We start from the raw sequence: 24,071 nt of genomic DNA, 5'->3' as shown, positions 1-24,071 counted from the left end.
AATTGAGCTCCTAACGAAGAGGTCAGCCGTTTGAAACCACCAGCCACTCTGAGAGACACATTTGAGGCTTTCTATTCCCATAAAGAGTTACAGATTTGGCAAAACCACAGGGAAGTTCTACACTGCCTACACTATAGGGTCTCCTGAGTCATTATCAACTCACAGGCAGTGAGGTTGCAGCAGATGCATTGAGGGTTAAGCAATAAAGAAGAATGAAGAACACTTTTATGCATTTGAATGATAGTATTGGAGAAGACCATTTTACGTGCTGTGGACTGCCAGAAGGAAAGAAAACCAAACAAAAAAACTCTCTCTTGGAAGTATAGTCAGAATGCCTCTTGTGAGCCTTTCTCTCAAGTACTTCTGATATGATATCAGGGAGACAATTTCCTGAAAAAATAACACTGTGTTTGATAATGTAAAGATCAGTGAAAAAAAGTAAAACAAAACAAAAATTTGAGAGGACCTTCAATGATTTGAAGTTGGCAGTGTCTGCAGCAATGGTGTCAATATGATGGCCATTGAAAGGGTTTCACGAAACTGGGTAGTAGTTCATTCTGTTGTACAAAAGGGTCAGAGCCCACTGAATTAAACCTTAAAACTCCAGACACAACCAATATCTGAAGATGTTTCACAAAGGTCACTGAGTAATAGAATGAAAACGTAATGTGATAGTGCACAGACCTTTTGAAACCCCTCATAATATTTTGGCATGAACTCAAATAAGACTGGATATCAAACCCATGAGTCTAAATGTTGATATGACATCTATTTTTGAGAAAATAATTGTACATATGAATGCAGAGTTTTTGTGTAAAGAAAGAAGATAGTAGCAAAAGACGGTGGTAAGTAGCATACAATGATATTTCTCTATCATATACACCACATGTCCCTGCATTTGAGAATTCGATGTTTCTGTTGGTACAGTGGCCCATGTGCAATTGAAGAGACGCACTGACAACGAGAGAGTGTGCCTGTGAAAATCATAAGAGAAGTCTTGTTACTTCCACTTTAATCTGTTGACACGCTTCTTTCAGAAGAGCATGGATGTTCATTAGGAAGTCTGACCAAGTTGAAACAGACATGTTGGGCAGAGGCCCTGGAAGATAAAAACTGATAGAGGGAGATGCAGTACAGCCCCCAGCTGTTCCAGAAGAACCAGCTTGAGCAGTGACCTTGGAAGTGAAACGTCATTTTGGATAACCAGCTCGGTCAACTCTTTAGATGTCACTAGCAAGCTAACGGTAGCAGTCTGAAAGGCCATAAGTGACAAGTAGTTGGAAAGTAAAACCAGACCATCAAAAACTATAAAAAATAACATTACATATTTTTTAAGAATCATGTTTCAAAGTATTTGTTTCATTAAAAATCATCAAAATTATAATTACCATATAAACTCTACTATAAGCTGTTTTTCAGCACATTTTTTATGCAGTTTTTGTGGTAAAATTAGGTGTCTCAGCTGCTTTTTGAGTCAACTTATATTCAAGTATACACATATAAATGTATATATATAATTTTATATATATATATATATATTAGTTGCCTATGGCTGTTGCTTTACATTAACACTCAAAACACACTTTAAAGCAGTAGGATTTCATTCCATCCTAATTCTACACCCAAGAAGTTTGAGCTCAAGCTTTCTGTAGGGCCATGATACGTTTCCTGAAAACTTTAGGTGAGAATTTATCTGTGTATACTTCTTAGCTTCTGGTGTTGCTAGTAATCCTCCCTGTTCCTCGGCTTATTAATATATCACCCCAATGTGGGCTCCTATCATCCTGTGGGATTACATGCTACCAATCATCTAGAACTTGGTTCTTTGGAATAATCTCATCTTTTTCCTTGATAAGCTCATCATCATATCATCAGGCCCTTGTAGTACTATTTAACTAAATGAGTATCAAGCAATGTTAAAATGTTTTTATCTGTATTTGAGACTAGATTTCTTATGCATCTGAACAATAAAAATGAAATGTTTCCAATAAATAATGAAACAGAATGCTGAGTTGCATTAGGTCCCAAAACCTAATAAAGAGTCCCACTAATTTACATTTTTGTAGCACTTACCATTATGAGTTCATCTTTCTCCAACTCACACTAAAGTGGAAAATAAGAGCTTTGAAAAAATGCTTTGCTTTATACAAATTAAAATTCAGTAGAAATCACTGAAATAGTCATGCATATTATATTTCCTGGTGTATCACTATGAGTCAGAATGCCTGGAGAGCAATTAGTTTGTGTATACGTATATATTTATACATAGACATGTATATGTACATATATATTCATTATCTTTTAAAAATTACCATTGTCAATTATTTTATAAGGAAATATTGTCCTATAATGAGTTTTAATTAACCTACAACAATGAAAAAATGTCTAATGGATATATGTTTTTCCTTTTATCATAAAAGTACACTACATCTAAACTAAAAACACCATAGTTTTTTCCTGTTTGACATCAAATTAATTCCAATGCAATCCAATGGATTAAAATTAAACTTTAATCTCTGCTCATAATTGAAATCCAAACACCCAACCCAATGCCCTGGAGTCAGTTTCCACTAATAGTGAACCCAGTGTAAGATTTTAGGGGCTGTCAATCTCGATGGCAGCAATAGCCTCACTTTCCTCTCCTGGACCACTGGTGGGTTTGAACTGTGACCCTCTCGGTGAACAATGCCATGCATCTCAGATTTATGTTTTTAGTAAATAGAAAATGAATACATGTGTGTGTATGTGTGTGTGTGTGTATATATATATTATCCCTGTTATAGATTTCCTATTCCTGATATATATAAGAAATGTAGTTATCACAAAAAAACAAGAGAGTTCAGGTTCACGTTTAAAATTCAGTGCATCTTTAATGTCATGGAAATGAATTAGTGATGCTGAAAGTTAATTATTTATTTTTGAACTGGAATGTATTCAGTGTAGGCAAATTGTTTAATGACACATTTTTGCATGAAATGCTTTGTGTGTCTGAACTGATGTTGGCAGAATAGAAAGCCAGAGGGGAGAGAAGAAAAACAATGTTGATGTGTATGAAAAGCCACAGTTAATCACTGTTTTTTAAAAAGAAATTTTTATTAATATACTCAGAAATAATGTTTTTTTGCATTCTTCCTCAAACTAGTTATTTTCCAGGTTGTCAGAAACCTCTGAAAAGCCCTTTAACAACTAAAACCAGCAAAATAGCAATGAAAGAATGCATTTTATTTGACAGACCAATATTTATGTGAATGCTTTTAAATGTAACTATTTATTTTGGGGTCTTATTCAAAAGTGTTCTCAGAGCACAATATGTTATACAATAAAGTTATTCAAAAATTTAAAATAATGATACAAAATAAGAGTCCAGAGTTGTTGCATAAACTGTGGTTCAAAGTAAACAAATATTCTATAACATTTTGACAATATTTTCTAATCAACTGAACCACAATGCACAGTAATAGTTTAGTTATATATTTTTTCTTATTAAACTTGAAATAGCTTAATATTGCTTCTTTTTCTACATTCGATCTACGTTTCCTGCAGAGGTATTTTTTTAACCTAAATGCATAGAGTACAGTATATAAAATTAGTTGGGTTCTCTACATTCACTTTGTTAAAGTATGCCAGTTCTTGAAAAATAGTAAGAATCCTGTTTTATTTTATTCTATCTAAATGCTTAATGAATTATGTAACTATTTTTATTATTCTATTATTCTTTTGATGGAGAACATTTGTTTACCAATTTTCATATATCTAATTATTTTAGCATGAACAGTGATGTATCATTTCCTAACTTCAGTTTGTCAGACTGGGTTAGCTTCGATAATCATGTAATGCTGAAACATATGTGACCGAAGGGTTATCCATGGTTAACAACAGAGCTCCCAGAAGAAGACAGTAGGAAGGAGGACCTGGCAATTCCATGCTGAAAACCCAAAGAAGACCTGACCAGTGGAAACCTATTCTGTAGTAACAGAGCTTTGTGTGCTGCAGTGCCACAAGATAAGCCACCCAAGACACAACTGAAGAAGAGCTGTTTCCTCAAATCAGGTCGACAGCATCTTATAGACAGGAGAAGAAGCAGTGATAAGCAACCGCTAATAATTAGAACATGTAATCTATGATGTATGAATCCTGGAAAATGTAAAGTAGTTATAGCTGAAATGCAACACATGACAATACCCAAGGTATTAGTGAGCCTATGTGGGCTGACATCGGCCATTTTAATTAGATACTCACGTGATCTTCTGCACTAGATTGAAGAGCACGGTGTCACATTCAATCTACAAAAAAGTATTTCATGATTCATACTGAATTCAAACTCTCCTGAAGTGAAACCATGATACCAGGCTTCTGTAATTCATTATTATTCTAATGTGTGCATCAACTCTTAATATCTAATATGAAAATAATTTTTAAATTTTCAAAATTCTGCAGGCTGATATTGATGAAACATAAAATTAAGGTGCATTGCTACTAACTGGCACTTCGAATGAGAAAGCTGAAAACAGAGATGGAAGACAGGACTTTGGTGATAGAAATGACTGTAGTATGACAATTGACCATGGTATCCCTCTGGCACCTCGTTCTTGATCCTCCAGCTCCAGTGACTTGTTCCCTCAGGTCGTTTGTCTCCTGCATGTTGTACCACATTCATGGAGATGTTTGCTGCAAAGATAAACACTCCTATACTTTTCTCTCTGTCCACGAATGTTTTGAAACCCTAGTATAACAATTCTCTGGTCATTAGCTTCCAAACTCAGGGAAACCTATATTTGCTCTTTAAACCAGTATAACATGAACATCAAGGTAAAATTGGGACCATGTGGAGTTTTATAATTTGATATGCAGTTTCAGCATGGTACACACATTACCATACATACTTGCGTATAAGCCAACCTGAAGATGAGCTGAGACATCTAATTTTACCATAAAAACTACATTAAAAATGTGCTGAAACATCTGTTTATACACACATATATATGGTAGATAACACTACCAAACAAGTCCTGCAATGACAACTTGTTAGGGTCGACTGTACCCTTTCTGGATTATACTTGAATAATGAAAGTAATGTACAAAAGGGAAACATTCAAAGGATTCCGTTGGATGAGCGCTTGGAGGAAAGACATGATTATGTTTGATTCCGGTGCCATCTTTGAATAGGGTAGTATTGCTTCGAACTGTGCTAAGTATCGGAAGATATAAAATTTGTTTGATATGCAATGTCTATGTGTTCTTTTATAAAATGGATATTAACTATCTAGCAAGGCTATGAACCATAGTTTCCCCCATTCTAGCTATCTTTCCCTCCATTGCAACTTTAAAAACTCAAAATGGTCCCTGTGATGCCTTCTTGTCCATGATGGAAGCAGGTAGTATTGAGTGGAAGCCCTGAAAATTCTTACAGACACCATGGATGTTAACCCATGGATTCTCTATGTGCCATCTGTTTGCCGCTTGTTATCACTGTGCTGGCCTGCATGTTGTTACAATATTATGGAAGCTACGTCAATAGTATTCCAAATAACACATACAGGGTTACATGTTGTGACCAGGTTTCAGGAGCTCTCTAGACAAAAAGAGACTGGGAAGACAGGCTGGCAATCTACCTGAAGCAGTCAAGGAAAACTATGGATCCAAAGAGTGTATTGTGCTAGCAACGGAGCTCGCTAGCTTAAAATTTCCCTAAAACATTCGCTGCTGAACTATGAATCCCAGCCTATGAAGGTCTTAAAGATGGAGGAGGTTATTTTACTCTGGGTTCCCGTGATTCAGAGTGTACTTGAAAGCAACTAACAATAACAACAGTACACACAGCACTGTGACGTGTTCTTCAGTGCCATCAGTGATGGACATTCATGTTTTATGTGGCTCATACCTAGAAAATAGATGAGTGATTTAGGAGAAAAGTGCAAGAAGTTAAGGTGAATGGACTAAAGAAAATCGAGATGACTAGCATAATTCAAATTCCAGCAGGGATGGTGATGTAGAACTCAAAGGCTGCAGTTCTCATCTTTCATGAGAATCATCACCCAGTTGACGTGGAAGGTATTTACCCCATGTGTGATTCTGGTTATTGCTGTTATCAGGGTCCTTGTATCGACCCAGCATGAAACAGATTGAAGCACTACTTGGTCCTGCACAATGTGCCATCCATTTCAACCTACTTCTTAAATGCCGTTGTTCGATTCATTTCATGGAGTTTTCTTCTGTGACACTGGCCTTCTTATACTTCCCCAGGGACTCCCTCCCTCCCTGTTATTGAGCAGATTCTTATTCATACTCATACTAGAGTGCAGTCTACAACTGTCCCCATGAGTCCAAGTCTATAAATATTTACAGGAGCAGAAAACCTCATCATTCTCTCTCTCCTCAGAGACCGGTCCCTCCTCATAACACACCGACCAAGGGATTACAAAAGGGCTATCCATTTTAAAAAGTACATGCATTTAATATATATACATAAATTACATATTAAAAAATTTAATTCCCTCAATTTAAATTATATCTAAATGGTTCGAGTGTAAAGACATGTCTGCTTTTTTGATATTTTTAATTTATTTAATTGGGCCCTCTTAGAGATATTAAAATAATCCATAGTTCCATTAGGTCAAGCATGATTGTACAATTGCTGCCACCAACATTTTAAAGACATTTTCTTTAAAAAACCACATTTTCTTTCATATATATGTATATATACTCTGTATCTTACACCTTCCAATGTAACCATTCACCTACAATTCTGTTATTCATTCACCTCGAGCAGGGTTATACAGTCATCAATGATTTCACAAACACCCCTTCCCACACCTTCAGGGAATCATTACTCCCATTTCTATTTCTGAAGGGTTTATCTATCTTAGATTTCAGGCATCGAACAATCTTAATTATAAAAGTGTACACACACAGGTTTCACAAGGTTAAATAGGTAAAACTATGACCATAATAATAAGGGGAGGAAATATTAAAGGTAAGGATATTTTTGTGTTTTATCAATGCTAGACTGCACCCTGGGTATATCATCCTTTCTGTGGCACTTCTGTGAAGGACTGTCCAATTTTCTTACAGGGGGGCTTTGACCTTCTACTTTGTCTACACTCCTTCATGTCAATTTGATTGTGAACTTCTGATACCTATTCCCATCGACATCTCATGATCACAGAGGCTGGTGTGCTTCTTTCATGTGGACTTTGTTGCTTCTGTGCTAGATGGCCGCTTATTTAATTTCAAAACTTTAAGACCCCATACACTCTATCTTTTAATAACCATCAGATTTCTTCACCACATTTACTTATGCACTCATCTTGTCTTCAGTGATTGTGTCAGGAAGGTGGGTATCATACAGTACCACATTATTAGAACAAACTGTTCTTATACTGAGGTAAGATTTAAGTAGAGGCCCAAAGTCTGTCTGCTTCCTTATTGTTTATAAAACTATATTTATATATATACATATCTAGATTTATATCTATATATACAATTTTTATTTTTATCTTTTATTCTTCTTTATTCTTTCTTCTGGCCCCACTATCATATTCCCTCTCACTAATTCCTCTCAGATACATTTCAATTGATCATCAAGCATGATCAGGAATGCTATGTTCTCACTGTCAATTTTAGATCCCTTGCTGTTCCCCAAGCCCTATTGTCATTTGCTCATTGCTCCCCTTCATCCACCACTCCTCCTCTTCCCTGCCCCCGCCCAAGTCAAAGGTCAACAATTCCTCAGGAACATCAGGACTTTCTTTGCTGCTATTGCTGATCTGTTGCACTTCCTTCTTGGTTTGCCCCGTTGGGGATGGCTCAGACTGGTCTCATTCCCAGCACAGTGTCTTCCTTGTGCTGTCCTTTGCAGTGCTGTGACATACGTATACATATGACGACTGGTAGCTCCGTGTTTAAGCACTCGGCTGTGAACTGAAAGGTTTGTGGTTCTAACCCACTAGTGGGTCCATGAGACAAAGATATGGCAGTTGGCTTCCTTAGGAATTACAGTATTTAAAACTTTGCCGGGCAGTGATAGTCCGTCCTAGAGGGTGGCGCGGAGTTGGAATCAGCGTGGCGAGAATGGGTCTGCTGGTTAGGCTTGTGGAGCTGTAGTTGGTGTTCCTTTTCTCTCGGAGTGGCAAGCTTAGACATTCATTTCAATCCTTGTCGAAAGTGGTAACTACACACCAGAAAGTTTATTCTAATAAAAGTACTTTCTGTTTTCCAATGACCCCAAAGTATATTTAATTTAGCAGGCTGTTGAGCATCTCAGGGTGGAATCAGAGAAAGGGCCACAAGCATTTATTGTGCACACTTCACCCTTAATAACTGGAGGAAAGGAGAGGTGAGAATGGTCACGGAAGACCACGCAGGATGGATGGCTTTCTGAAGCTATTTTCTGCAAACTCTATTTCTGGGAAACGACTATTAGGGGAGGGTTGAGCACAAGATCTCCTTCACTTAGAGGCTAAGCTGACATCTGCCCCAGTAATTCAGTGTTGTGTCAATTCCTCTAGGACGGTGGGATTGTATCATGAATTTCCTCCACTGTAGAACTGTGAGAGCTAATAAAAACAGAAGGGAAGCATGTTTTCATTTATTCTGTTTCACTTTTAAAAATGGTCCAGGAAAATTTTGATTCCAATGGCAATTCCATAGAAAAATAAATGTCAAAGTATTCAAAATCTCTTAAATGTTGTTGAATGTAGACATGGACTGATTTGTTTTTCTTGTTTTTATTTTAATAATTAAAATGCATTCACAAGTCTCTTATCTACAGCCAATTATTTTTGCTTGAAATGGCACAAATTTTTGTCATCAACCAAATAAGTAAATACATAAAAACTAAAACGAAAAACACACAAAAGAACAATCATATGTTAAAAAGAACTTTGGGAAATTCTAATTGTTAAGTTTCAGTATAGATTATAAATAAGATATTAAAAAATTAAAATAGTACTTCCAGTAGTTGTTTAAGTGAAAATGCAATTATTTAAGTTAGTTTTAAACAGTAGTATTTCTGGAAACCACCTTTTCTTGCCAAAATTTTGAGATATGACCTCCATTTTATTTTATATCTGATTCATGTAATAAGTACAATGTAATTGCTCTTTTGAAGCTCACAAATTTAAAATTCAAGATGAATTAAATAGCATGTACATAATGTTAAAGTAAAAAAGTTGATGCTGTTTCAGATATTACACTATTACCTCTATGTAGCATGAATAAACTATAGATTATTTTACATGATATTAAAACTCCAGTACTACTATAAAATTGTATCACATATCATGCAAAAAAGAATGAACTGGTAAGAGCTTTCACAAAATTGCATTTTGTTATTGGGACCTATGGCTGAGTCCGCTCTTAGTCATAGCAACTTGAAACAGAAAGAAACCATCCAGTCCTGCATCATTCTCACTCTTATTATGTTTAAACTCACTGTTCAACCACATCTCAATCTCTCTCCTCTTGTTTTGTGATGTGTGGTAGTCAGAAGATGTTATGACATTCCTGCCTCAAGGGGGACTCCAATTTGTCAACCAGGTCACAGCCTAATGCTGTGTCCTTGGGTCTGTGGCCTCCTTATAAGTGGGGACCCTGGGACCCACCTGCTCTATTCCTCCCCCTAAACTGCCTGTTTGCTGGCTTTCCAGAAAACTGATAGAACCCTGCCATGTTTCCACCAATTTTGGAATCTGGACCCACTGACCTGTGATCTTACTACATTCTGCATCATTGCATATAGTTGCTTGAGTCTAAAGAGGGACTTATGGACTAGTATAGGGCTTATGGTCTCCTGTTGTACTGGACTGGGAAATTTCTTGATATAAAATTACTTCTTAATATTAGACTCTTTTTAAAAAAATCATTTTATTGGGGGCTCATACAACTCTTATCACAATCCATACATCCATCCATTGGGTCAAGCACATTTGTACATTTGTTTCCCTCATCATTCTCAAAATATTTGCTTTCCACTTGAACCCTTGGTATCAGCTCCTCATTTTCCCCTCCTTCTCCACTCCCTGCTCCCTCATGAACCCTTGATAATTTATAAATTATTATTATTTTGTCATATCTTACACCATCCAATATCGCCCTTCACCCACTTCTCCGCTGTCCATCCCCCAGGGAGGAGGTTATATCCTCCTTGTAGTCTGTCCCCTGCTTCTCTCTCACCTTCCCTACACTCTCCCAGTATCACCACTGGTCCTGAGGCATTAATCTGTCCTGGATTCCCTGTGCTTCCAGTTCACTGAAGACAAAGCGGGTGCATAAGCAAATGCAGTGACGAAAGCTGGTGGCGTCCAGCTCTCAAAAGATAGTCTAGGGTCTTATAGGCTGTAAGATAAACAAGTGGCCATATAACTGATAAACAACAAAGACCACATGGAAGAAGCACACCAGGCTTTGAGATCAAAAGATATCAAAGGAATTAGGTATCAGACATCAAAGACCAAAATAATAATAATAATAGCATTGTGATTGAGGGGGAGTGCAGAGTGGGGACCCAGGGCCCATCTGTGGGAAATTGTACATCCCCTTGCAGAGGGGCCATGGGTAGGAGACGAGCCAATCAGGGTGCAGTGTAGCAGTGATGAAAGTTACAATTTTCCTCTAGTTCTTGAATGCTTCCTCCCCCCACTATCATGATCCCAATTCTACCTTACAAATCTGGCTGGACTGGAAAATGTACACTGGTACAGATAGGAACTATATATATATATATCTATATATGAATGTCACAGGATTTCTTTGTTTTGTCAATCTAGCCTAGCACACTGTTTTTCTATTTTACCAAGCATAATGCTCTTCTCCAAGGACTATTATCTCTGGGAAACAAAGTAAGTGAAATTAAGACTTACCATCTTCACTTCTAAGGAGCCTTAGGACAGTACTTCTTCCAAGATATATTTGTTTGTTCTTCTGGAAACCCATAGAATTTCAATATTCTTTGTCAGCATCATAATTCAAGGGCATTCATTTTGCAATGTACAACATGTGCAGGAATTAGAGAGTCAGGACAATTTAATCTTCACAATGTCATCCTTGCTTGACAACACTTTAATAAGATTCTGTGAAGCTTATTTGCTCAGTTATAGCTTCTTTTTATTCCTTGACTACTGCCTGATTTGGATCCAAGTAAGATGAAGTATTTGACAACTTCAGTACTTTCTTGATTTATCATGATGTTGTCTATTTTTCCAATTGTATAGACTTTGTTTTTCTTTACACTGCTTTGCAATCCTTAGTGAAGGCTTGATTTTTATCAGCTAATATTTCAGTATGTCTTATATTCAGTAGGTGAGGTGTATCATTTGTACATTCTTTCTCATATAGTTCAGTTTCTTGGGTTATATGCTCATCATACAAATTGATCAAGAATTTTGATTGGATATAATCCTGACTGAAATCTCTCTTGATTTTAATTGATGCTATAGTCCTTTGTTATGTTCAAACCAATGTCTCCTCATATATGTACAAATTATGCATAAGCACAATAAAATGTTCTGGGATTCCTATTTCCCTCAGCATGTATTCATAGTTTTCTATAATTTACACCTGTTAATGCCTTTATAATCAATAAAAAGCAAATACATATTTTTTCTGGTATTCTCTGCATTCAGTCAAGATCCATTTGACATCAGCAATTGTATCCCTTGTTCCATGTCCTTTTCTAATTGTTGCTTGAATTTTTAGAAGCTCTCTTTCAATGTATTGTTGCAACCATTTTTGAATGATTACCAGTAAAATTTTACTTGCATGTGATATTAATGATATTGTTCAATATTTCTTAAATCCTTTTTGGTCGCCTTCTTTCTTTGGAATTGTGTGCAAATGTGGATCTCTTCCAGTCACTTGGCCAAAATGCTGTTTTCCAGATGTCTTAGCATTACCCAATGAGTGTTTTCGGTGCTTCATCATCTGGTTGAAACATTTTAATTGGTATCCCATCTCTTTTTGAAGCCTTCAATGCAGTATCTACCTATTTTTCTTGCTCCCTGAAATGTTCAAAATTTTGCCCATAGAATAATTTATTATTGCAAGTTGAGGCTTGAAAATTACCTTATTTATTTCATTTGGACATATGCTGGGAGTACTCTTCATTTTTGAGTTTCAAACCCTAGGTCTTTGCACATTTCATAATATGCATAGATATCTGTCTTCCCTAGCTGACCTTTGAAATTTTCTGTTCAGCTCCTTTGCTTCATAATTTTCCCCATGTGCTTTAGCTACTCCATGATTGAGAGCAAGTATCAGAGCGTCTTCTGACATCAACTATGATCTTTTCTTTCTTTCTTTTATTTAAAAACAATTTAATATCATTTTCATTGAAATTCAGGTGGAAGTTTGCATTTCAGGTTTCTGCCTTTAATGAACTTTTTCTCTCTTCGTATACATCAGATCTTCCATTAGTGTTAAGTGAGTGGATCTACTTTTTAGATGTTATTGAAATTCATGCAATATATTCAGGGTCATATTGTGGTTATCATCAATTTAATTTAGTGTTTTTCAACTTCAACTTGAACTGACAATTGGTGATCTGGTCTACATTCAGCCATTGACCTCATCTCAATTGCTAATATTGAGCTTCTCTGTGTTCTCTTCTCCCAAATGTAGTCAATTTTAATGCTTGTATATTCCCTTTGTTGAGACTATGTGCATAAAGGAGGCAAGGATGACGAGACTTCCTCTCACACATGTTGGGCACATTGTCAAGAGAGTCCAGTCATTGGAGAAGGACATCATGCTTGGTAAAAGAGAGGGCCAGTTAAAAAGATAAACGCCCTCAACAAAATGAATTGACAAAATGGCTGCAACAATAGACTCAGGCATGGGACAATTGTAATCATGATGCAGGACCTGGCACTGTTTCATTCTGGTGTTGATAGGGTTGCTATGAGTCAGAATTGTAGGGCACCTAATAACAACACAAACAGCAACAGCATGTCAATAGTTACAATGTATGTTGGAAAAAAAAGTTATTTTTATGAAGAAATCATTGGTCCTGCAAAATTCTCTCACAAATCATTTTTATTTCCACTTCCAGTACATACTTTTCCCTTTCTTTCTCCTGCTCTATTTCCAGGACCATAAACTTATGGACGGCATTGCTTTCTCCTGCACCCTTTGGTTTCCAGTTGAGCTCTACCATTGGGAATCAATTGGATGAAGTACAGGGAAGACTGGCTCTGGAGGAAGTAAGTAATTAAACACTGCTAGACTCTTCTTCTGAGACACCATCACAGTTTGAGCTTCAAGAAGCAGTGTTTAGTTTGCTGAGTTTCTATAGACTCTCAGTGCCATTTGTAGTAATTGATTATTTGCTACCAGAGCTCTTTATTTTATTATAGTATTTATTATTATTATTATTTGTTGTTGTTTTTAGGTGCCATCAAGTCAGTTCCAATCCACAGCAACCTTATGCACATGACAACAAAATACTGCCTCGTTCTAAGCCATCTTCAAAATGTTTCCCATGTTTGAACCCATTGCTGCAGCCATGGTACCAACCCCTATCCTTGATAAAATCAGGAACCAGTCCAGTTTCTCCTGACAATATGTCCAAAATATGTAAGATGAAATCTAATCACCCTTGTCTCTGGGGAGCACTCTGGCCATCTGTCCACCAAGACAGTTGTGTCTGTTCTTTAACAGCCATGGTATTTTCAATAGCGCTCTCCAGCCACACAGTTCAAATGCATTGATTCTTCTTTGGATTTCATTCAATGCCCAACTTTCACATGCATATGAGGTGAAGGAAAAGTCCACGTCTTGGGTCAGATGCACCTAGCCCTCAAAGTAACATCCTTGCTTTTCAATACTCAAAAGCATCCTCATGTAGCAAATATACCTAATGCAACTCCTTTTTACTGCTTGAGTGTTGCTTATGGTTAGCCCATGAAATTATATCAACTGCCTTTCAGTTCTAATTTACATTCTATTTCCTTGTCTTTCTACCTGTTCTCGGTTTGTTCAAAAGAGACATATTTCCAAATCATGCTCCTAGAATCCATACATCTATTTTTCACATTTCTTTATAGAACAGTAGAATAATGTATATACTTTTAAATCTGAAGAAAATAGCAAGTTACACAGGTTACCTCATCAGGATAGCAAGACCAAGAAGATTAAGAGAGTATTGAAAAGTAGGTTCCCCCCCCCATTTTTGTTCCACCTGGCAATGGCCTTTTTGACATCAGGTTGCTATTTTTAATATAATTTAACACTATACTGCTTTTATATAACAGATTGAGAAAGCAGGATGCCATACATTATATATGGAAATCCTTATATTCCTCAACAACAATAATATTGAGAAAAAAAAACAAACTGATGGAATTCATAAAACCCAGTATTCAATGCTGAGAAAATTTGCTAGTGGTCAGATCAGGGTGCTGCAGGGGCATTATTTTTGACAGGTGGTTTTCTTAGGTGCTTTAGTAAAATCATATTAGGCAAAGACTATTCTTTAATTAAATTTTTTCTCCAATATTAAATTTTATTCTCAGTTGCCACTGAATATTCACAAATTTAGGAGCCATTCTGGCATACTGGTTGCGTGTTGGGCTGTTATATATAAGGTCCAAAGTCTGAAATCACCAGTTACTCTGTCGGAGAAAACCTGGTCTTTTTACTCCCTTAAACAGTTACACTCTCAGAAACTTGCAGGGCCAGTTCTGGCCTGTCCTAGGATGTCCTAGGAACCAACCCCATGATGGTGATCACTTGTGGATACAAAGAGTGCTATTGGTGCTGCTGATAATCACTGGACTGCTAATCACAAGGGACAGTACCATAATGACTTACTTCTGTGGAAATCCTATAGAAGACCACTGTAAATATGAATCAATTCCATGGCAACATTTTTTTGTGGTTGCTGTTGTTGTTAGTCCCATCCCCCCTGTTTTGGCTTAATATATAATAGAACCAAACATTGAATAGTCCGGAACGTGTCCACAATACTTGGTCTGTTTGAAGAGAGTGTAGTTTAAAGACACTCACTATATAAATCCTTCTTCCTTGAGGATTTCCCTTGTTTTCACTCACCCCCTACCTTACCCAACATAATATCATTTTTCTGGAGACAGGTCTTTCCTGATGACATGTCCAGAGAATAAGACAGTCATGCTGGTCTCTAAGTAGTATCTCTGGCTGTATTACATATATATATATATATATATATATATATATATATATATATATATATATATATATATATATATATATATATATATAAATTTGTTGTAGTGGCATTCTCTGTTAAATAAGTTTATTTTCCAGCCAACACAGCAATTGAAATCCAACAACTCTCCTTTTATCTTATTTTTTATTGTCCAGCTTTAACAATGATAAAAGGATTTAGAAAAGACGATGGTTGGTCAGATGCACCTTAATCAACAAAATAACATCGTTAATTTGAACACTTTAAGGAAATCATTTTCAAATATTCTCACCCCAATTCTCTTTTTATTTTTGACTGCTTTTTGTGTGCATTTCTTATTGACACTAGTGGAATGAAACCATTGAGAAAGGTCTTCACCATTTTGCATCATGTCTTATTGGTCTAGTTGGGAGGATTCAACCTGATAACCTGATTATAGTGTTTGATCCCAATAAATCATCACTATTCAAAGAAGCTCTGCTCATAAGCAATTGTCTGCTTGTAGATAGGCAGCAATATACACGGACCTCAACACGATGTGTCCGTACAGTCAAATATCTCAGGAAGCACGTTCACACAGATGTAGCCACAGCTTTTCCTAAAAGCACTTGGCTGAAGCACTGTTTCATTGTACAAAATAAAGTATTTTTGTGCCTATTTAGCACCAATGGATTGAATGATGTGTGATAATTTTTACATTGAAAATCAACTGAATGTCTGTAATGTAACAAAACAAAAATGAAGTTCTGCTTTGGAATTACAGGCACCAGTTCAATGGAAAAATCCTTAATGAGACAATTGGAAAAGGAGCAATAGATTATTTGTTACTATCTTTCAAGTAGTGTACCATTTGGCAAGAAAGTCTAATAGAGAGAGAGGGATCGAGAGTTAGAATTGGCAAAAGAATTTAGAGGCAATCTACAAATGTGCAAAAGCTTCCATGAACATACACTAGTGTGGGGAAAAAGCCAATTCAGGTTATATCGAGTCAATTGTGATTCATGTATGTTTGTGTATCCATAGGATTTTCAATACATAAGGTTTTTCAAGTATATCAAAAAGGTTTTATTTTGTTTGTTTTTTTTTTGTCAGGTAATCTGAGCTGTACTTGAACCTGTATCTATTCAGTTAGGATCTGCAGTAGAGTTAATTACTGAAGATGGTGCTTCTAGCCATAGTTTTCAAGGCAACTTTGGAAATAGAATGTAAATTCTATCATCTACACCTCTGGTTATCACCTCCTTTTGAAGTGAGGTATCAGTTATGTGAATGAAGTAGGGTTAAGGTGGGATATATTTTGAGACCTCAATTTACTAGCGGGTGTGACTCAAATCACCCTTTTGTTTTCTTGGGTGTAGGCAGATTAGTCATCATCTTACAAAACAAGCACCAAAGTCTAGTTTTACGCTGTTCCTTTAACAGACAAATTGTCAGCTACATGCTTAATGGAGCAAAGCAGAGGGTTTCTCATACCGGATGCGCTGTGAATGAGGCGATCTAGACTTCTGAATTGTAAATTTGGACCTTGTTAGACTCCAACTGTGAGACATTGCCCTGTGCTTCCTGAGTTCTTTGAGGTGTAAGGGAAAATACAGAGGGGAGGGGTCCTGTTGTTATCAGGGATAATGGAGTGGGACATTTGGGACCTCTCTAACTTCTACCACATTGTATCAATTCTAAAAGAAATTTTTCCCTGTTTTCCTTTTTCTTTTTTAAATCATTTGATTAGGAGGTCATACAACTCTTATCACAATCCATACATACATCAATTGTATAAAGCACATTTGTACATTCATTGCCTTCATTATTCTTAAAACATTTGCTCTCCACTTAAGTCCCTGGCATCAGCTCCTAATTTTTTCCTCTCCCTCCTCACTCCCCCTCCCTCATAAACCATTGATAACTTATAAATGATTATTTTGTCATATCTTAACACTGTCCAACATCTCCCTTCACCCACTTTTCTGTTGTCCACCCCCAGGGAGGAGGTCCCATGTCGATCCTTGTAATCGATTCCTCCTTTCCCACCCACCCACCTTCTTCCCTCCCAGTATCGCCACTCACACCACTGGTCCTGAAGGGATCAACCGACCTGGATTCCCTGTGTTTCCAGTTTCCATCTGTCCCAGTGTACATCCTCTGGTCTAGACAGACTTGCAAGGTAGAATTGGGATCATGATGAGGGAACAGGGTAGGAAGCATTTAGGAACTAAAGGAAAGTTGTATGTTTCATCATTGTTATCTCACAAACTGACTGGCTCATCTCCTCTCCAAGATCCTTCTGTAAGGGGTTGTCCAGTAGCCTACAAATGGGCTTTGGGTCTCCACTCTGCACTTCCCCCGTCTTTGACTATGGTAAGATATTTTGTTCTGATGATACCAGATACCTGATCCCTTCAACGCCTCGTGACCACACAGGCTGCTGTGCTTCTTCCATGTGGGCTTTGTTGCTTCTGAGTTAGATGGCCGCTTGTTTACTTTCAAGTCTTTAAGACCCCAGACGCTAATCTTTTGATAGCCGGGCACCATCAGCTTTCTTTGCCACATTTGCTTATGCACCCATTTGTCTTCAGCAATCATATCATGGAGGTGAGCATGATAGGATTTTTTTGTTCTTTGCTGCCTGATAACTGATCCCTTCAGCACATTGTGATCACCTGCTTTGTCTTCAGCAGTTGTGTCGGGACGGTGAACATCATACAATGCAGATTTAATAGAAGAAAATATTCTTGCATCGAGGGAGTACTTGAGTGGCGGCCCAATGTCCTTCTGCTACCTTAATACTAAAACTATAAATATATCAAGCCCCACCCAAAAAACTATCTCTAAAAGGTTGATAATAAGTATTATCAAATGGTTATGGAAGATTAATTCATGTGTGACATGAAGATTTATAGAAAACACTTAAAGCGATGTCAGGTCCATATCGAGGTAAAGTGTTACAGTGGTTGTGGATATTTACTCAGAGTTCTGAGTGAAAGTGTGGAGGAGTTTATAAGATTAAGTCTCCATAAAAGAGATTAAAATGTTCAAGGATTTTCAGACAGGATCATTATATAGTAAGTGTATTTCTGACTGGAGGAATGGGAAACAGGCCTTGTTTGTGGAATTATCCCCGGAAGGAAAAGGGTGGATGATTTCTACTTGAATAATGGATGTTTCCAGGGAAGCACAGGCCTTTGACTCCATTCCTCTATGGTGACAGGCCCTGAGACATCAAATTGGGAAGAATGTGTTAGAAACGCAAATGTCTAGATTACATAGAATAGAATAAGTGGAGGATTGAAACGTTCAGTTCTGCCAAGAAATAGAACTCCCGGGACATGTGTTTTAAACACATCCATTTCAAATCAATTTAGGAACCTATTGAGTGCAATTCTGCAGTAGAAATCGATGTTAGGATTAGAGGGAAGCTCTCCTTAGGGTATATTCTCTCTTCACCTGCACATTCTATAGCCAAGGGCAGCAACAACATCACCGCAGGCACAGGCTTCAAGGTTCCATTTGTCAAGAAATGGTGGAGAAACCATCCCTAGGTAGAGGTAGAGATGAAGTTTATCTTGATCCCGGAAAATGAGGACCTGGAAATAAATAGAAGTCAGGAGGAGCTGACAGGAAAGGGAGGGAATAAATGTTTCTTGATTCAGAACTGGTAAAAGTAATTTATTTTTAAAAATTAGCAAGTGGAAGCAAAACTAATTTCCATTTGGATTTTCCTGGGTTGAACTTAAATTCACAAGGTACTAACCTAAGTCAATTCTCTACAATGAGAGCCTTATTGGTTCTATCTATTCATAGTTCTGGCTAGTTGTTAATTTTTTTTAACCTGGAATAACTTCAGTGGAGCAGGTAACTGGTCTCTCTCTCTCTCACTCCCTCTTCTCAGTCTCTCTCCATTTAAGTGGAATGTATAAGTGATACTCTTGCTGGTCTTTTCTCCCTTTGTATTGTTTCAAAAGGAGACACATCAAGGATTTGACATTGAACTTCACTTCTGAGACATGCAGTTGTAAGAGGCAGTCCAGGGGCACTTTCTCAAAGGACTCCAACTCTGCCCAAGTATCACAAGTCTTTTATTTGAAACAACTAAGAATGATCAGAGTGTCAGAAACTAATTCGAATTAGTTTACAAATTGTGGACTTTCAAATTTAAACTCACAAGTGAAATAATAATTTGATTTGGAACTTTAAAATCTATGGTCTGTGAAGCTGTTAGCCCAGTAATAGTGAGTACTAATCTTGAATACTACAGGGGCTGGCAGAGAGTAATTTACATCTTGTTCCCACAAGTCTCCAAAATAATCCAGCACCAAAGGGATTGCATGTGATTCCAGAAGAAGTCCACACTGCAGACAGAATGTGCATGCTGACATTGATAGGTGCCGTACACTTGGTGCTGCCTCGGGGTTAGGCAGTGTTTCACCCTCGTGAGCTTCAGGGGGCTATGCGTTGAAACCAAGTCTATGGCACCTAACGACATCATTGCTTTATGTTTGAACCCACTGTTACAGCACCGTGTTCATCCATCTAATCCAGAGTTTTCTCTTTTGTGCCGATTCTCTCACTCTCCAGGTTTCCAAGAAGCATTCTGGCTGTATATCTTCCATAGCTCTTTTTACTGAGATAAACAAAGCTAGAATCTGTTGTTCATTCACTCTGTTCAGGTGATTTGCTGATTTTACTATTAAAGATATCCTTCATCAATAGAATCAAGGCATCTTTGGAGAGGTCTTACACAATAGAATTCCACAGGGCAACATGTCATTTGATTCTATTTTGTTTAGCAGTGATATACTTCTTGGAAGAACTATGGACTGTGTGCTCTTTGAAGGAAAGGATGGCAAGAATTTATCTTAAATTCTTTGTCTGTGTTGTCAGCAGAGACTAATCCCTGAAGAGGAACACCATGCTAGGTAAGCTAGAAGGGCATTAAAGCAGAGGACACCCTCAAAGAGATGGACTGACATGGTGGCTGCAACCATGGACTCAAGCATAGGAACAGGTTTGAGAATGGCGCAGGACCAGGGAGCGTTTCCTTCTGTTGTGTGTATGGTTGCTATGAATCAGAACCACCCTGTGGCTACGATCAATAGCAATATCTATCATCTATCTATCTATCTTCTGTAATTCTCTCTTCAGGTAGCCCAAAGAACTTTCAATATTATTTGTCAAAAACAGAATGCATGCATCAAAGATTTTCAGGTCTTCCTTAGTCACTGTCCCACTTCAACATGCATAAACTCCCTGCCCTTAAGTCAACTCTGACTCAACAGAAACCCCATAGAATAGAGTGAAACTACCCAAGTGGGTTTCTGAAACTAACTCCACTGGAGATTAGAAAGCCTCTTCTTTCTCTCATGGAGCAGCTGCTGGTTTGGAGCTGCGGACCTCGTGATTAGCAACCTATACCCTACTACATTGCCAGTGCTCCTGAGAACATGCATGTGAGGTGAGAAAAATAGCATAGCTGGGTAGGAACACATGATTCCTCGATATTTATGTTCACTTTTTAAAACCTTAAAGAGGTTTGTTAAGCAATTTTTTCTAATGCAGCACATTGCTTGATTTTTAATTTTAACAGTGTAAAATTTAACAAAATTTAAGGCCACCAAGTTATATTAATCATTAATCCCTTTTATAAATTAAAACAAACAAACCTTATGATCACCCTGTGTTAGAGCTGACTAGACAATGTCTTGCAATAACAACAACAAAGCCAGTGTAAATGGGTGACTGCTTCTGCAACATATCTATGTTGGTTAGGTACATTAGGAGGAAGTTGAGGTGGTCTATTCCCTCACAGGGTTACACTCTCTGAAACTCACATGCACTATTCCACTTTGTCCTACCTATAGGCTTACTGTGAGTCTGAATTTCCTTGGTTTGATTTATTGTCCGGATGACAATTGTTATGCCATGACTTATTTACTCAAATATTCAAATATTCATTATCTTTTGTGTGGTATCCAGGAAAAGCTTTGTATATCTAGATTTTAAAATAATGATTATTATAAGTAAATCCATATATAGAAAAAAATATAAAATGAGAATGGAAAGAAGTATAAGCCAGAAACTAGTTTTCTGTTCTTCTTGGAATGGAACTTAAGCATATTTTAATTAAATATTAAAAATAGAAAATGGCTGTACAGACTGATACAGATTGTGGTGATGCAGCAGAAATTGTTAGTAAATAATTTTAAAAGAATTGCAGAGAACAGATAAAGAAATATGCATGTTAGTAAAGTAGAAATAAATAAAATTCACCATTTCAAAGTAATAATTAGTATAAATTATTCTACTTTAGGAAAGAACTTACCCTAATTTAAGACAGAAAGGTGCAAAGATATTTGGTAAATATAACATCAGGCAGCAAAAATAAAAGTTAGCCAATTGTAAAGGAATCATTGGGGAGAACCACGTGCCTCATGCTTTTCTTCTCAGGTCAATATCTGTTCCACCTGACGCGTTGGGGAAATAACTTCAGCTGAAACGGAGTTTCTGTTGGTTTGAAAGTTCAAGATATTTGGGGCATAATCGAACTAAGTAGAAATGGAGGCTGATCTGCAGTAGATATGGGGCAGTAAGAAAAAAATCTGGGGTCCAGCCCACAACTGAAGGGGTCCTGAGGAATGGCTTGTGCAATGATGAAAAATAAGGAGACAAAACAGTGAGGCATAGGGCTCACCTTTTCCGATGCCAGGAACAAGAGAGCGGATTTGTTTTCCTGTGGTTTATGTAGTCATGGGGTTCGCAAACCTCCAACTGGCACAAGTGTAATCAGATGGAAGAGTACTTGAGCCAGTCAATCGCTTAACCTTGGACGTCTGTGAGCTGGCACAACCTTGGATGTCCCTGAGTTCAGGGGAGCAATCAGTGATCAGTATCAGAAGGCAGTCAGCTGCACTTCCAGTGGGACAAACAATGGAATCCGAGTGTTCCTTGAGAGTGACAGCCTTCAGGCGCATAGTGAGCAGCCAGGCACAATTAGGAAGCATCTGTTTTATGACAGCACAACTATGAGGGGACACAGTGGGGAGGACTGTCAGACTGAAGAATGTGGATTGGGAGTCATCTCTATAGCATAACGGAGGCAGCCTTACTCCCCAGAGTCAGCCTTCCAAACCCTGTGACAATGAGAGTGGAGAATTTGGCCACTTACATTTCCATCCAGGCCCTCAGTATTCCACAGAAAAGGTCCACTGTCAAGATCCTAAGTCTCCCGGAATCTTTGATTAATCTGTCACCTATACATGAAAGGAACAAAGTTCTAAGGAATTCAGAAGGCTGCCTGGTTTTACAGTTTGTTGTGCTTGGAAGGAAAATTAAAAGTACCTGAGGGAGTTACAAGACATTTTAAGCTCTGTGAGAGTTACATTTTGTGTGACTCTTTTGCGTCAGAAGCCTCAACATTTTGACAATAATACTTGCCCCAGATTATGGTGAGCAGAATTTAACAAGGGATTGTGAAAAGACTAGAGTAGAGTTAGGTCATCACCTGATAATGTCTCTTTTGGGGTGTGGCCTACATCATAGATGGATAGATAGATAGACAGACAGACAGACAGATAGATAGATGCTGTAGAAACCCCTTGGCTTCCTATCGTCCTGCTTGTCTGCGTTCTGCATCTGGCTCCTTGGAACCTGGGTGGGTGGCCCTCTCTTAAATCCGCTGCACAAAAGTATCTTGAAAGTTTTGAAATGCAAGGCTGTTACTTTGAGCACGCAGGTGAGCCTGCCCCAAGCCATGGTCTTTTCGATTTGCCTTTTCAGCCTGTGAAAGTTAGAAATTGAATGGGAAAGACCAAAGAAGACCAGATATATTTCAACTGTGGTGTTAGTGAAGCATGTTGGAACTACCACGGACTGTCAAAAGTACAATTTTACCTGTCTTGGAAGAACGGCAGCCTGATTCATCCTTAGAGGCAAGGTGGGCAAGACTTCCGCTCAAGGCTTTGGACATGTTGTCAGGGAGACCGGTCCCTGCAGAAGGATTCATGCTTGGTAAATAGAAGGGCAGCGACACAGAGTATAACCCTTCACATGACGGATGGACACAGTGGCTGCAATCACAGGCTCAAACATAAGAACAGTTGTGAGGACAGGGTGGTGTTTTGCTCTGTTGCACACAGGGTTGGGAGGAGTTGCAACTGATTTGTGGACAACTAATAGCAACAGCATATTAGATAAAGTTCCACTGACTGCAGACGGTTTTCAGTTATTCTGAAGTTCATCATCTATATTTCCTAATCTATTTATAGTCTGGAAATTCTGCTCAAACCTATTCACCACGGTGACTCTTTGTGACATAAGTGCCAGCATGCAAGCTACCCCCGTAAAAGCAGACAGACTAGTGGAAGAAAACAAAGTAAACAGGTCTATGACATCGTTAATTTTCAACGATCAGAGGATCAAAATCTAAAAAGAAAAATGTGTGTATTATAGAAGTTATAAAGGAGACATATACTTATTACTTGCATTCAGTAACCATTTATATTTATGTATTTTGTTCATATTTATATATACCTTAGTTTGGGGGCATTGAGAATAATACCTGCAACTTCACCATTCCGCAAACCATGGTTTATTGAAGTGAACCTTTAGTATTGTCAAGGTTCTAAGCTGTATACTGACAAGGATATTGAATATGTAATGCCTCTCTACCTCCTAAATCCTTTTTGAGATATGGGAATGCTATTGTTGTTGTTAGATGCTATCAAGTCAGCTCCAACTCCTAGTTGTCATATTGACAGCAGAAATAAACACTGCCTCAGCCTGTGCCCCCTCCCATTGTTGTGATGGGTGAACCATGGGAACGCTATCGTGCAGTTACAAAAGCAAGCTGGAAAGATTCTTGGAAATTCTGAAGGGGGCATTTCAGATGCAACTTGAAATTCAAACCTTTGCATTGTAG

The sequence above is a fragment of the Tenrec ecaudatus genome, chromosome 2, assembly GCF_050624435.1.
Source record: "Tenrec ecaudatus isolate mTenEca1 chromosome 2, mTenEca1.hap1, whole genome shotgun sequence".
Lineage (NCBI taxonomy): Eukaryota > Metazoa > Chordata > Mammalia > Afrosoricida > Tenrecidae > Tenrec > Tenrec ecaudatus.
Note: the sequence above shows the minus strand (reverse complement) of the source record.